Raw genomic sequence first — 15,752 nt, 5'->3', positions numbered from 1 at the left:
CTTGAGGTGCACACTGAATTTAATTGCAGCTATACCTAGGGACACAAACCCTGTGGTAATTACTGGTTCAAACCCCATTACATTTATGGCTCAAGCCTGCAGTATGATCCTGTGAAATGACACAAGATCTGTTTCAGCAGAAACTGGGAAGCAATGGGTTTTACCCGTTTTTCTCCTGTGAACATTAAACTGTTGACATGGTGCTAAATTCGGTGCGCTGAAGGTGTTTCCATGTGTCACTTCTAATAGGATACAGGTGTCAGACAATTGGAGATTATTTCAAACCTAATTTTCTTAGAGCACAGATACAAACACTTACACCCAAAGCAGATGTTGGGCCTTTCTCACCCCTCCAAAATGTGGTTTGGCATCCATCCAGACTGAGTCTATGGGGGGAAAAAGAGAAAATTATATTTAATTTTAGCTTGCTTGGTTTCCTCCTTTCAAAATCTACATGAATGTGTCAAAAAACCCCCAAACCCTAACAAACCAAAACCCATCCCTTTTCCCTCTGCTTACACAGGGACTGAGTATCTTGTTGCAACCACACTGATTACAGGCAGGCTGGGACATGAATGCTTTTCCCTCTCCACACTATCACTGTGTGGCCCAAAATGCTAATTTTCCTTTTTGCCCTCTTACCCATGTCTCTGTCAGTGACTTCCCCAGCGCATTGTCTGGAAGTAACAGCTGTGAGACAGGTGGCAAAGACTACGCCTAAAACCCCTAGTGCAGGAGACTTGGGAGTGATCACTGGGACTTGAGAGAAGCCCTTGGAGCATCTCCTTCCCTCTGCCTTCAAGCTGCTGTGATTTTCCCCTTGCTTTTATTTTTGAAGCAATGGTCCTTTTCCACCTTAAGCTGTTTGTGCACAGATCTTCATATGACTGGAAGTAAAACCTCAGCTAGATGGTATGGATACAAAAAGTAGATTACTTGGTGGCACTGAACTCTCTTGAGCATGGATTTTTCTTCACCTGCTTCTTAGTAAATGCATCTTATGACTATAAACCTCACTTGTGCTACAACTGTATTAAAGAAGACAAATTACAGTTGAACAGTTTTAGTCCGAGTAAGAACACATGAAGAAGATCCTTAAGGATTTCATAAAATATAATGTAGAGATGGTTGCCAATTTTTTTTTTAACTAGTATTTGTTGGTGACAAAAAATACTACTGAAAAGTTGCATTCATAATTGAGCAACAAATCCTTGTAAGTGTTAAGGGCCACAAATGCATACTGGGAAGTGAAAGAGCAGCACATTTGTGTCATCCAGCCCTACATGCTGGAGGAAAAAGAGTATGGAGTCCTCCAAATGGTGAGGGCTCCACAAGCTGGTTAAATACACAAGGGAAAGTAGGCAGGTGGAGGACAGGAGGTATTAATGCCACTGTTAGTCTGCACTGTGTCAGGACAAATTGCCCAGGGAAGGTTCACTAGCCAGCTCCCTGCTGAGGCCCCCAGTGGAGGTGGGTGAATGCAATCAATAGGAAGCAGCAAGTGCTGGCTTGCAAATCAAAGGCTGAACTGCGGAAATGCCACTCTGCAAATGGGGGCTTAACTGGGCTGCCAAGAACTTATCTAGAGGCATTTGAAGACCAACCTGGTAACAGGAAATTAATCAAAAGCATTTTTGAGCAGATCCTCAGATGGTGAGTGCTGCTGTCGCTATTTATACCACTGAACTACACCAATTTACCCCTGTTAAGGGTCTGCTCAGATGTCAGGTATTAGCCACTGCCAAAAAAAGTGACCTTTCTGCATGCTACATTAAGAAGAGAACAAAAAGATGGAAATTTACATTTTCCAAGCATGGTCCAAATGAACCTCTGTGCTCTTGTTAAACCAGCTGTGTTGAAGAGGAGTGATTATAATGAGCTTTTTTTTTTAGCCTGCACCTGTCTCTCCTTCCGCAGCTGAGGACACATTGGAATCGCCTTCCCTGTAGACCTGATCCTGTACAAGCTTCAGGTGGAAATTAAATTCATCATCTCCATCTATTTTTACTAAACCACTTGAGAGGAAAAACACCTGAAGGCCAGCAGTTACTGAAACATGCAGTAGCTAGTCACTCACAGAGAAGAAAGCTCCCCCACTTCTCCATCCAGATTTGGTTTTATTTTTTGGTTTTTAGTTTCTTACAGCCATCAAGGCCTTGCAAAAGGAGAGAGGATCAGCTTGAGTGGCTGTTTGCTGCAGCCAGTCTCCTGAGCAGGTGACGGCTTCGCTCCCACCTAGGTTGAAGAAAATTTCCCTCTCACTTGAGGCACAGCCACAGGGCTCAAGGCAGGAACTCCAGTAACTCCTTTTATCATGAAATACACAGGGAAAGTGTGCCAGACTACTGCAAAACACATGTAAGTGTGATTTTTTAATTTAGTTTCCTGAAGAATTTAAGGCTTTCCTACACCAAAACTGGGCTCAGTGTTGTCCCTGGAGAAAGCAGACTGTGGAACTGTAATTTTTCCTTCTAAAGTATCCCTTTGTTGTAAAAAATGTTTAAAATCCAGAGTGCCATGAGATACTCCATTCATCCATTATACATAACCAAACAGTGGCATTTCCAGATTGTGGGGTTTATTTAAAGTATCTCCCCTGTTTCATGGCAATTACATTTTCATACTTGATTATTTTGCTTAGAGAATTCTTACACACTGATCTCCTCCACCTTTGGAGATGAAGTTTCTCCATATTCCCTCAGCTGCTATGAAAACACATAGGGGCCAGCAGTTTGATTTCTGGCACACCAAAACTAATGGCTTCAAACTTGATGTTACTGTTTTGTTTTTTTAAAGTCCAAAATTATTGGATTTTTCTGCCTTTAAAGTGTGGTGTCTGGGAACCCGTATAAACAAATCATTGTTTTTACAGTAAGTCAGACATTCTATGATCAATATTGCTGGGGAAGAGAAAATCAAAACAGAACTTCAGCTGCTTTGTGACAAATTGCTGTATATCAGAGACTGTTAGGGGTCAGATCATCAAGTCCAACCCCCCCTGCCAGAGCAGGATTACCTGTAGCCGGTCATGCAGGAATGCATCCAGGCAGGTTTTGAATGTCTCTAGTGAAGGAGACTCCACAACCTCTCTGGGCAGTCTGTCCCAGGGCTCTGTCACCCTCACAGCGAAAAAGTTTTTCCTTCTGTTCAGGTGGAACCTCCTCTGCTCCAGCTTGCACCCATTGCACCTTGTTCTCTTATTGGACATCGCTGAGCACAGCCTCACTCTGTCCTCCCAACACTCACCCTTCACATCTTTATAAACGTCAATGAGGTCACCCCTCAATCTCCTCTTCTCTAGGTGAAAGGGACCCAGCTTTCCTCATGTGGGAGATGATCCACTCCTCCTTGAATTGAGGGGCTGAGGCAAGACAGCGTGATGCTCCCTGGAAATTACCAGCCAAACCCATGTGTGGCACTAAAACACAGCAAACCAAGGTAAGAGTAATAAATACTGTCAAACAAAACACTGCTTCACATTAACCCAAAAAGTCACACTAGGTTTTATCATCTGGCAATTAGCCCTGAGGGTCTAAAAAGATTAATTTTCCCGAGGAGTTGTAGCTATTTCTGTTGTATCCTACTCTTGTTGTCTACTTGAAATACGGATAAAATCACATTTTTCAGGAAATGTGTTTAATGGAAACAATATCCCCCAAAATATCTTGCCACAAAATAAAAGTTAAGCTAAACAAAACCGCAAACAAACAAAAATAATCTGCAAACCTGTCCTAAATACTGTAAAAGGTAAGTTGTTTTTTAAGAAACGACAGATTTAGGGAGCATTTTTTATTTCCCCAGAATACTTATTAATATCTTTGTCTTTTATAAAACATTCATTCCAAGTTACTTAAATTTCAAGGTGGTGTTGGAACTTTGTGTAGTTTGATTCTCCATCCTCTGGGGTTTGAGCAGAGTGACATCTACAAGTGCAGCCGTGCAGGATTATGATTGTATGACAGAAAATGACTCCTTTCGGCATACTAATTAGCCAGTGAATAGAGTCCATAAAAACTGGGGATACGAACCAGAAAATGTTACTCGTTCATTTTGTTTATGGTTATTTAATTTTAATTATAATACTTTAAAGCTATTTAAATCTACAACTCTGTCATATGTAAGTTAATGTAGCATAGTTTGCAGAAATAATCAAGGCCTGGTAATAGAGATTACTACAGAGCCTTCAATTAAATCTTTGAGGAGAATTTCAAGGTGATTTTAAAGTGTGTACACAGCTTATAAAAAGTGCTTTACAAAAGCTCTGCTTCTGTCATCATGACTTGACAAATGTTTCTCTGGCATTCTTCAAGTTTAATTTTCATTCAAATTCAAAATGGAAGAGTAATTGAGTAATTGCTTTGCAAATAAATATTCTCTGTAGGTAGGAAACCAAATTAATTTTCACACCTGTTTTCCTGCATAAGTGATAAGAAGGAATATTTTTCCAGGGACCATAAAGGCCATTAATACTATTAATGCTGTTGTGCCTTGCAGAACAGGGTGTAGGTGATTTTTCACACATCTCAGATGTTTTCTTCTCTGATGAGCTAATTTGGGGTCTGATCTTACAGCTGTAAATCCAACACCATCATGCAGGTGAAAGCCTAGTTCTCCCTGCCACTGACCACAGGATGTCACTGCTGTATGTGAGCACCTTGGGGAAGGATCCCCTGGAGGACAGCTGTGTGCTGATTTTCGTTCTGTAGGAACCAGCATGCACTACTTACTGATTATTCTCATCATGGGGTCTGTTCACATCCATGCCTTCTCAAACAGCGCTCAGGAAGCTGCACCCAGGCAGGGGTCTGGCAATAACAATGCCATCTTACTTATGTCAGCAAGCCCCCTGGCCCACCTGCACCTCTGACAGCAGAAAAAATGGGATGGAAGGGTGTTTCTTTCTGGAATAATTTCCTTGTAATTGAATTACGTGTTTGAGACAGCCTTTCACTGGCTCTTGTTACAATGTAGGAGCTTGCAGGTTTCCAGTGATAATCGAGCTGGCTCTCGTGGCTTTAAGAGTCTAGTCTCTAAAATATGTTACAGCTTGAGTCATTGTTTAACAATCCCAGTCTCTTACAGCTGTGAAACACTCCCATCATCAAGTAGGTCTCTGGGACTCCCTCAGGAATGACAGGCTCTAGATATCCAGCTGCTAGGAACAAAAATAAATCTCTTTGAAGACTTATTTGCCATCACATTGTGCGAGGACTTAGGCTGAAATGTTTTAATCATTAATCTCCATTCATCAAATCCTGTCATTCTTAACAGAACTCCAAAACAGATTCAGCTGTGAGTTGCATGTCGATGACACCAAACTCTTACATAGAGAGCGGGTTTGTGGTTTAGATATGCCACACACAAGCCATGCCCGTTGCAAATGAAATGATTCCTGCCCATGCACAGACACTAGAGAGCATCCCATAACTCAGTTATGCTCCTAGCTGTCATGGAGGGACAACAGCAGAACTTCAATAGCCGTGGATCACAAACCTATAACCTATTTGGTTAATATTTAATATAATATTAATATTATAACCTATTTGGTTAATTGTCAAGCAGCTTGTGATACTGACAGAGCATTTGTTAGCACTGCTTTGGTGTAATGCTAGCAGCAGTGATCACCTCATAGAAATATTTAGAAATATAGAAGCTTGGTTAGAAAAATATCTTAATAACTGATCAATAACTCAACAGAATCTATAAGGGTTTATGTCATTGGGGTGTGAAGAGAGCAATTTTCCTTCTCTCTTCTCCAAGATTTTCTAAAGATTTTTTTATTTTTATTGCAGACCTAAAAAGAAAGGAAATAAAAAACAAAGTCAAGGAAAACTTGGCTGTGGTTAAAACATTCCTTGACCTCTTCTTTGCTGTACTTACAAATAGTAGATAAATGATAAATTAAATAAATTAGCAAATGTGTTGCACAACTTAGAGGTAAGTTCTTAATGGTTTACAAGACTTTGAGGCTAGCAAGTATTTCCAAAGGGACCTCCCTTGCAATGTTCCTTCTTTTTTACAAGCAGTATTTTGCTTCTCCCTGGCTTTCACCCTTCTTTCTTGAGCAACCCAGAGACTGTATTTGTGATGTACTGATCCGTGAGGTGCAGGCAGCAGCAGAAGAGGTTACTGTGTGTAGGAAAGCATACTCTGTCCAGATGCACAAATACTGAAGTGTGCACTGCAAAGGAAGAGCAGTTTATTGCTGGCCAAGTTCATGGCTCTTGCATGAACATCCTAGTAATTCTCTGCTCTTCTAAGAGACAAACTCCTCCAGACTTCAGGAGGACTTTGCTCCCTTCTGTCAGGACAGAAAGCTCCAAAAAGCTCTGCAATCATTTAGGGAGAATAACCTTATCCTGCTTCAGAGACAAGACAGCTCTTGGGCATGCAGAGGTTAGATTGTCTTTCCAAATCGATGCAGCATGGAAATGGGGAATACAAAGTCCTAGCTCAAGGGTTATTTTCACAGGGCCTTTTATTTTCTTTTGAAGCACAAGCCAAAGCCCATTGCAGGCTCCTGTGGAAATGTTCATATTAACATCGGTGTTTAATTTTTCTGGGGTTTGGATCTATTTGAAGAAGGCAGAGAATAATGTCAAAATTGCTATAAGCTGTTAAAAAATATTTCAACCTGCTCTTGAATTTATTTTATTAAGCTGTGTGGTTTTGACTATGGTTTTATTTGCTGCGAGTAGGGATGGGAGCCCAGGCAGTGCTTATGCAGAGCCAGGAGGACACTCCTGCTGACCTCGACATCTTTCTTAGTGCAATTTTCCACCAAGTTCTCTGTAGTTTCCCTTCTAGAGAAGATTTTTCCTGTATCCTGGTTTCCAAGAGCTTTCTGTCTGATTTATTTTCTATTTTCAGTGTTCAATGAAGCAGAAAAACAATGTTAGTCTTTGGTAGCTGGGGAAAATAACAAAGTTCATGAAGGTAGCCTCCAGATGATCTGGCCTCCGCCAAAGCAATCACACGGTTCTGTTTTCCCAAAGAGGGAGCAACCCCATAGCAGCAGCAGGGCTGGCAAGTGCAGGTAAACTTCCTTCACTGAATGTCCTAAGAAATCACCAGCACACACATGTTCCAGCTTTGGCAGTGCTCGAGTCGTGGCTATTACTGCTCCAGGGAGGAAATAATTAAAGCCATTTCTTGACTCTGACAGTTTGATACTGGTGGTTTTCAATAGCAAATTACCAACATCTGTAGAGCAAAATTCAGCTACTACAGCAATTATTCAGCAGGGCTAACCACAGAGGTGCTAGGACTTTTTCATTTTGTAGATGTCCCCTAGTTAGATGTGACCTACAGTTGAGACCTTAAATATATATGATGGCCAGCTAGGTCTCTTGTGTTAGAAATTAAATGAAACCGTATGGAAAGTTTAAAATTCTGTGGAAAAACCCAGTGGCAAATGCATCAAAGACAGAAGATGAAAAACTGGAAAGACATCTGAATGGGTTTCTTAATTACATAACAATTTCAAGTTTCTAGAGCAATTCAGAGGTAGAATTTATACAATTCATTCGGGTCCACAGAAATGATGGCTTTGCATTCCCACATACTGCTGTAACTGCTTTGCATAGTAAACAAAGGGAGTGTGACTGTTCAAGCTGAAAACTCACATCTAGGGCTCATAAGCACCACAGCACTGCAGGTTTTTGTTGCTGGTGAAATAATAGGGTTGCAAAATGTTGAAATAAGATGTGTATATGTCTAACTCAAATACTCCTTTTTAAATACTAGCTAGAAAGGCAAATACAAATCTGAGCAGAAATGACAGACTGTGATATGAAATATATTTCTGTGAGAATTGGTTTGGGGTTGATAATAAAAATACTGCCTTATTGCACTGCTTGCATTCTAACTGTCTATCAGGGTTTATGTTACAATCCACTTTGGTCAAGGATTTACTGATACACAAAACTTCAGTTTAGTCAATTAATTGGCACTCTGTTTTCAGCTCTGTTTCACTGTTATAGTTAAGCTTTAGAATCTGATCAATGCATAGTACAGTTGCTGTAAAATTACATGGTCATTTAAAATTAGAGCTTCAAACTTCAGAAATCTTTTGGGTGACCTGGTGGGGCACAGAAGTAGCTTGTATACCCATCATTGAATAGCTGAGAGGCTTTAAAATCTGCTTGGAATCTCTGGTTGCTTTGGCTGAGGACATACACGGGAGAGAATCTGCTGATTTCTAAGATAAGTAATTAACTCCTCATTGGCAAATACTTGATTTATGATAGTGCAAAGACAGAAGTATCATCCATTGCTAAATGACCAGCTTGGCTGTTCGGAATTGCTCTGCATGGCCAATAAATCCATCATCGCTTTTTAGTCATGTTGCTCTTTTTTGTTCCTGCTGAAGGCATTTAGTTCCACAAACACATCATGTTGTAGCTATTTACATCTCCATTTGAGGAAATTCACCTGGCTCATTTGAAGTGTATTTCTTTTCCCAGGAATCTCCATAATCCACTCCTTACTTTTACCTACCACTCAATGATTAGGGACCAGTCATTTATTTTATCAGGTTGCTTTCAGCAAGAAGTTGTAGTATATCTGACAGCCCTGTGTATTGTGCGTGTTTGTTTGACTAGAGCTGAGTGCAGGTTTGCAGAGCAGAGAGTCCAACCCGCTGCGTCACTAATGAAACATTGGGGCATTGCACCTCCATATATTGGTTTCCCAATGGCCAGGAGGGGAAAAGTAAGGGAAATCTCACAGAATAAATGCCATAAGGAATTTTCTCATCTGTTCATATTTACACAAAAACAAACGCAGAGAATTATGCCTTTAAAAGTTCAAGCCTTTGAATAGAGGTTTGTGCTTAGCAGGCAAAAGTCAAGAAGTCAGTTGCAACAGAACTGGGTTTGGTTTTTATCGTTAACTTGCAATATCCTGAATCTCTGCTAGCTAGTGCAAACTGGTGAGCAAGCAGATGAGATATCAGAGGACAGACTATCTCTCTCTAAGGGGAAAGTCTTGGACATCATTAAGGTAAAGGCAAAATGTAGTACAGAAACATGATTTGGGCATTGAATTGGGTTTATATATACAACAGTTCTCCAAAAGAAAAAACCTTGGAAGATTTTTTTTTTTGTGTGTCTGATGCTGGAAGAAACCAAACTTTTTCCATCTCCTCATTATACTAATTTTTGTTTTCTGGATGTTATGAGTAAAGGCAGACAGCTCCATAGTTTCTGAAGATTTTTTTTCTGATAATCTTTTAATTGAAGTAGTGGTCTTAGATGGGATCACTCACTCCATGCTGGTGCTTTACCTTTGTTCACGTGCATTAATTTCTAGAGACTGGCAGGGATCAGCTCCCCTCTGTATTCACAAGATGGAATTCTTTTTAATGTTTCAGATCTTGCAAGCTACAGAACTTGCTGCTTTAAGTATTTCATCTTGGTCTTTCGTCAGGAGTCTGAAAAATTATGCTTTGTTTCTTGAGTCACTTGTAAGGGACATTAAGTTCTCCCAACAACCATGCATTTGTAAAGGAAGCTTCTTGAGAATGAAGAAGTATTTTACTGAATGCAGAGAGCATTCTTCTGATAGGTCTTCAAATCGCTTGCTTACTCTTACCCTTCACTCATTTTCTTCTTCATATTTATGGCAGCAGTGTTCTGATTCTTTGAGGGACAGTGTCTGTCACTTCACATATCAGGAAAGATCATGGGACAGCTGGGCTTATGAAAAAGTTGTCCATGCCCTTGATGTGAAGCTGCATCATGGTACTTCTATAGTGTCAGTGTTGATTTGTCAAAGGCTTCCATTTCCTTTCTCAAAATCTGCACCAGGGCACATCCAGTCTGTTCTCCCCAAACGTAGAACAAACACCGGGGAGGAAGCAGCCCTCTCTTGTCCCTTTCCAGTCCTGGCTATGGTTAATGGCCCATGCCATGAATTATTTTTCTGGGATTGCTTTAGTGACTCAGACAACAAAAATGTTGTTCTTCCTCTATCTTCATATATAAATATAATTGTGACACAAACCACAAACCAAGATGAGCATGTGATACTGTCTGCCACTCAGAATTGGTGCTGGAGTAGTGCATATATCCATGTTCTTGCAAATGTGCATGGAGCTTTATCTGGACAGAAGTTCCCAGACTTCTGTGTGGGTGAAAACATTGCTGCCTTGTGATCCAGCATTAACAGAGACAACACTAACAGATTTCAGTATTTACTGGGATCTTTTGCTGCCCTATTAAAAAAGAAAATTATATGAAGTAGTATTTCTCTCTACTGCCATCTAGTGAAGTCATGGCATTGTGTAAAGGCTCTGAAACTTCCAACTGAGCATTCTAACATCTTAGTAGCATGCAGAATTTTGAGCAGAAAATAGAGTTCAAATGCAGAATGGATAAGATCAAATAGTACAAAATAAATTAAGTATAATACATTCAGTCAGAACTCTAATTACAGGTATGATGATAGATACTCAGCAGCCTTTACACACACTACTGGAAGAGCAGAAGTGATGGAACACCTAACCACAAAACTTTACATAAAGCAAGGACTAATTTCTGCAGGCTGGTTTAAATTCAGGCTTTGTCTGAAGAAAGCACACAAACTTCCTAGGGATGAAACCACTTAAGAAATAAAAATGTAACTCTTGTGACAAAATCACAGTCTGTTTTGTGAACCACCCCAAAAGACTTCAGTCTTTGATGAAGTTTTTGTCTGGTTTTACTGAAGGCTTCCAGAGCCTTACAGAATGTTTATTCTCACATATCATATCCCTTCACTAAGGTCTGAAGGGGGCCTCAGAGGTCATTTGGGCGTTGCCCTGCCCCAAATCTAGCTTACAATCAAGAAACTGTTACTTCTTTCTTCATTTACACATTTTTTTCAGAGTGTTGTCATGCAGGTCTTTAGTCTTCTCTATCTTGAGCAGCTGTAGTTCATTCCATCCTTTCAAAAACACCTCTCAGCATTCCTGATTTGCCTCTTCTTGTGTTTTTATTGGCCCACATCTTCTTCTTCAAGTCTATAGCATCAAGTCCACAGAGTGATGGTTACCAAAATCCTCACTGAAGTTCTTTGGCCTCAAACTTGAACAACACTTTTAACAAAGAAGCTTTTGAGATTTTTCAATAATCCCAAAGTCATGTTGGGCAAAATGCAACATAGGTGGGCTCTGATGGGTTTATTGCTTCCACTGCCAGGGCAGGCACCAAACCAGGTTATGCTGTGAGCACACTATGCGTCTCCTTTTCTGTTCAGCTCAATGATATTGATTTAATTTAAAGATCCTTGACTATTTTTGTAACACAAGTAGGTCAACTCATCTTTATGTGATCGTGGAAACAGCCAAAATAGGACGTATAGCTCTGAGTTTATTAGTCCTCTTCATGTATCATTTAGTGAGCAAAATCTCTCTCTTGTGAAAGTCTTAAAATCAGAAGCTGTTCCAAGCACAAGAGACTAAAATGAAGTTGAAAAAGGACATTAACATCATTTAGAAGAAGGAAAAATCAAGACAAGTGAAAACCACATCCCTTTGGTAGCTGAGATCTGTGTTTCCGTTGCTGTAGCTGAGCAGTATCTCTGCACTCAGATTCATTTACCAGCTTCCCATTTCAGTTTCACAGGCACAGTGGAAAAACACTAATTCATACAAGGTCAGTCTGTGTAGCTTTAGTAGCACCATGGTGGTTTATCTGTTTTCCAGTTTTGTTCTAACAAATTTACTTTCCACAAAATCTACCAGGCAACAGGAGGGGTTGGACTACATGACCTTTAAAGGTCCCTTCCAACCCATTCAGTGATTTACTGGCAAACTTTTGTGTGTATCCTTCAGCCCTAATTGATTAAATATTATCTTAAAATAGAAATGAAAGAAGAGTTTGTATTTTAACTTGGAGTTAACTGCTGTAGTTTATGCTTTCCAGCAGGAAGTACATGTGTACAGACTTGCTGTATTTTCTAAAGCTGTGGAAAGGACATGAAGCAAAGTGGTCATCTGGCAAGTAAAAGACAAGTGCAGGGTGGAATAAATTTCTGGTTATTATTTATTTTGGAGGAAACTTGTTTTAAAGTCTTCATTGAATCGAGTCATAAAGTGTAAATTATAGAACAACATTTGTTAACTTTGTTTGCTAAAATGCTTGGGACAAATTCAGGAGACTGAAAAATCTGATGCTTGTAGTTCTGAATGAGCTCGTTATAGTCAGTAGTTGGAGCCATATTTAAAGAAAAATCCTTTATTTTGCTGGAGAAAGGCTAAATAGGATTGAGTTGTAGCCACTGCCCTCCTGAGCCAAACTAAGCGACTGAGGAGTTGTTTTACCTGTCTCTTGAGACAATAAGTAACTGTCTTCTAAATAGCCTTAAATCACACAGTGTGCCAAGACATATTTAATATTTACAGTGTGCCAGAGTAGCCAGACAGTGACCATGTTGCTAATTATAAGTAAGCAGAGTTTGGTTCATTTGCTGAACAACATTTAATTTCCAGCTAAATTGCATTTAATCTTCTTTGTTCAAGGAGTTCCCTTCCTGAGTTTGAAGCCATGACATTTGAACACTTCATTGCATATTGTTTACACTTAATTTTTATTGGAAAAATACAGCTCTGAGTAGAAAACTTTAGCCAATGCATTATCTTTATCAAAAGAGTGGCAAGTGTGAGTGGCATACAGAGAACCCACAGTGTGGTTCCTCAGCTGCCTTTTTAGCAATAAGCAACTGAGAAAGAACACTGTGTACTTAGAGATATCAAGCACATTGGGAGGAAGAAAGAAGTGGAATTATGTGGTATGGGATGGTTCACATTGTCTTCTCATCCAGAATCTTAATTGCTTGGTTTGAAGTTGCCAAGTAAGGTTTTAACATTAAGAAGTTCTCTCATATTCTTTCCATGACTGTTTATCTTTGACCTCATGTACTCCAAGCTCTTCTTTATTTCCCCCAAACCCATCAGAGCTTGTGGACACTCTTACAGCTGAGAAAGCAATATAAATTGAAGGAATCCTAAACCCACCAAGCATGAATACTTCAAAAGAGGGTAAGTATATACAGACAAATACAGGATATTTCCTCTGAATTCTTTCCTGGCATCTGCTGCTACATGGCTTAGGATCTTCCTAAGCAGAATTGGTGCAGACTTGATGTGACTCTTGATGAATCTTACTTTGAGTTTTCTCATTGCCTCTCTGTATCCAAGAAACTTTTGTCATTCTGGTCCTGACTCTGCAACAACCTCTGTACACATGATTTCAGTGGGCTGGAATCCAGGGCAATTTTGGGGGTGCTGACCCTACTGACTGACTCTTCCCAGACAGGACTCCATGCCTGTTTTCACAAGCAGAGATTGTATCAGGTGTAGGGGCTGTCAGGGAGCCTAGTTCTTCTGAAGGAACAGCATAAAAATCAAGCCTTCTGAGAAACTTAGTTTCAGTCTACTTGTCTTACACTCTTCTTGGTGGACTTAAATGTAATGTCATAAAAATCCTTCATAATATTAGAGAAAAGTAAGTCTTCAGCAATGTATTATTGTGCAAATGCGTTTACAGGATGTATTTTCTTTCCATTTGCTCTAAGAGTAAGATGATGAAGTAAAACACTTTGCAAAAACACCAAATGTATTTTTCCAGGATGAAGGCACAGAGATACTGCTAATAAGGGCAGCTTCCTTTGATCTCAGGCCTCATGCTGCATAAACTTTATGGACCCATCATTAGTTCTTGTCATCTCTTAGGGTCTTTTGGCTTGGGGCCAAACAATTGATATAGTAGAGAGCTTCCAGCTAAAATAACAGCCTCTGCATCTTTATCTTCCCATCCATCAGATTGTTGGTGGAAGATAGGACTAATTTGTCACTCTAGCCACTTGGAAATGTTTGATAAATGACTTAATTAGGACCTTTTTTCTCTCTCTCTTTTTTTTTTTTTTCTTTTTTTAAGAAATACTTTCTTGAGAACTAGAGGTTGGGAAAACAATGGCTGTGGAATTAGAAAAGGGAAGTGTTTTTTCTTCAGTAAACCATTATACAGACATTGGATGAAGTGAAAAGATAACAGTTGTTTTGAAGGATCTTCAAGAAAGAAAAGCCCAAACCACACTAACATACAAGTGTTCTGTGAGCTGTGCAGTTACCCAGTCTGTGGGCAGGCTGGATCTCTGCAGAGTGCCACTTCAAATATCCCTCAGAGTAGAGTGCACTTAAGCTGTTCTGTTTAGATCCCTAAACAGATAACGAGGCAACATTTCACCTAAAAGACCTTCTATAAATGTAATTATCTATCTCTATATAATGCTTTTCAAATCTGCCAGTGTGTCATGTACACTGAGAGGAACTGTGCTTTTCAGGAGGCTTCTGAGCTTAGTGCATGTGCCAGTCAAAGCCAAGGCTTTGCTTCAAATCTCATCCTTCAGTTTTGGGACAAAATGGGGCTGGTCCAAGGCAATTCTTGTCTTGATATTCTGCTCAGAACATGCTAAAGACAAAAGGATATTTGCATTTTCTTCTTTTTGTGAGGTCATTAATGGCTTAGGATTTTGATGCTTTTCAAACTTCCAGCCAGAAAAAAGGGAGGGAAAAGCTGAGTGAAGTTCTTCTGTCAACTGTTACTGGATAATTATGCCCCCACTTTGCATGTGTAATCATGACATGTATGGACATTTATTCACATATGTGGATGCATCTGTGACAGCTGGTGAATCTTAGCAGGTTAGACATGAGTGGGCTTTGTGTTTCTAGTCAGCTTTTTTTTTTCCCATTTGGGTCACTGAGGAAATAGATTTCCATTTTCTCTGCTCTGACATGAATTAACAAGGCAACAGAGAAACTGCGTCCTCCTTTTTCTGATAAATTGTCCAGAAATTTGATGTAGTTCACAAGTAATTTTAAAACTGTTTAACCTCTAGGCAGAAACTTATTTTAGTAAGGAAAAGATAAATATGTTTCAATTAAAAAGATTTAGAATCCCTTTCTCTGTAGTACACTAATCTGAAATGACACTGAGGAGTAGTAGGTCTGGTATTAGTGCTTCCCCAAGGAAATGGCTTATCTTTTGGACTAAATTAACTGTGTCTTTCTCACACATCCTAAAGCTGTCAGTTTGGGCATTCTGTGTAAGGAAACATCTTCTAATTTAAAGTTTCTGAGAAGAAAGACAAAACAAATGTGTTTAAACAATAACGACCTCTTATACCCCAGTCTCCACAACTCTCTCTGAAGTGGATAGCCATTAACATTAGATCATTAACACTCCTGGAAAGGTCACAGGCACAGGCTGTGGGAGTAGCCTCTGTGTGGGTCAAATTCTGGAGGCATTACATATGTAAAGGTACAGCAGCAAAAGGCAGGATAAAGTGCTGGTGAATTGTGATAACACAGGGGCTATTCAAGGGCACCATTAAAGTGAGCTTTGCTGGCCAGCCTCCAGGCAACCAGTATAGCTACAGACAGCAGATTACTTACCTCTTCTGACTCCCTGGTGGCCGCTCTGAGACCAACTAATTGCGATGTAAATGCTACATTGGAAGCATTCTCCATCTCTGTAGGTCAAGGTCACCAAAATGGGACCTTGGTGACCTAGTGCCAACAAACACTTGAATGCTTCTGGCATGGCTTGCAAGGGAGGATAGTGCAGCTCCACTGCTCATCGCCATTCCAAGAGCAAGCACCATCCTGCCTTGCAGGCCATGCCAGGAGCATGACTCGTTGAAATGTGGGTGCAGACACCTTGCAACCAGTTGACATGGAGTTTGGTATCTTCCCTGCACCAGTTTCC

The 15,752-nt window shown here is 40.0% G+C and overlaps 1 long non-coding RNA gene across 2 annotated transcripts in view; it reads right to left on the bottom strand.

Moving 5' to 3' along the window:
* Window positions 1–318: 318 nt before the first annotated feature.
* LOC128898483 (uncharacterized) overlaps window positions 319–15,752 on the bottom strand; it is a 114,506-nt gene continuing 99,072 nt past the window's right edge. For both annotated transcript variants that reach the window (XR_008462855.1, XR_008462854.1), the window contains exon 4: window positions 319–386. This is a non-coding gene — a long non-coding RNA (uncharacterized LOC128898483). The remainder of the gene's footprint in view (window positions 387–15,752) is intronic.

Source organism: Dryobates pubescens, chromosome 24, assembly GCF_014839835.1.
Source record: "Dryobates pubescens isolate bDryPub1 chromosome 24, bDryPub1.pri, whole genome shotgun sequence".
Classification (NCBI taxonomy): Eukaryota; Metazoa; Chordata; class Aves; order Piciformes; family Picidae; genus Dryobates; species Dryobates pubescens.
This window is presented reverse-complemented; position numbering and strand designations above follow the sequence as displayed.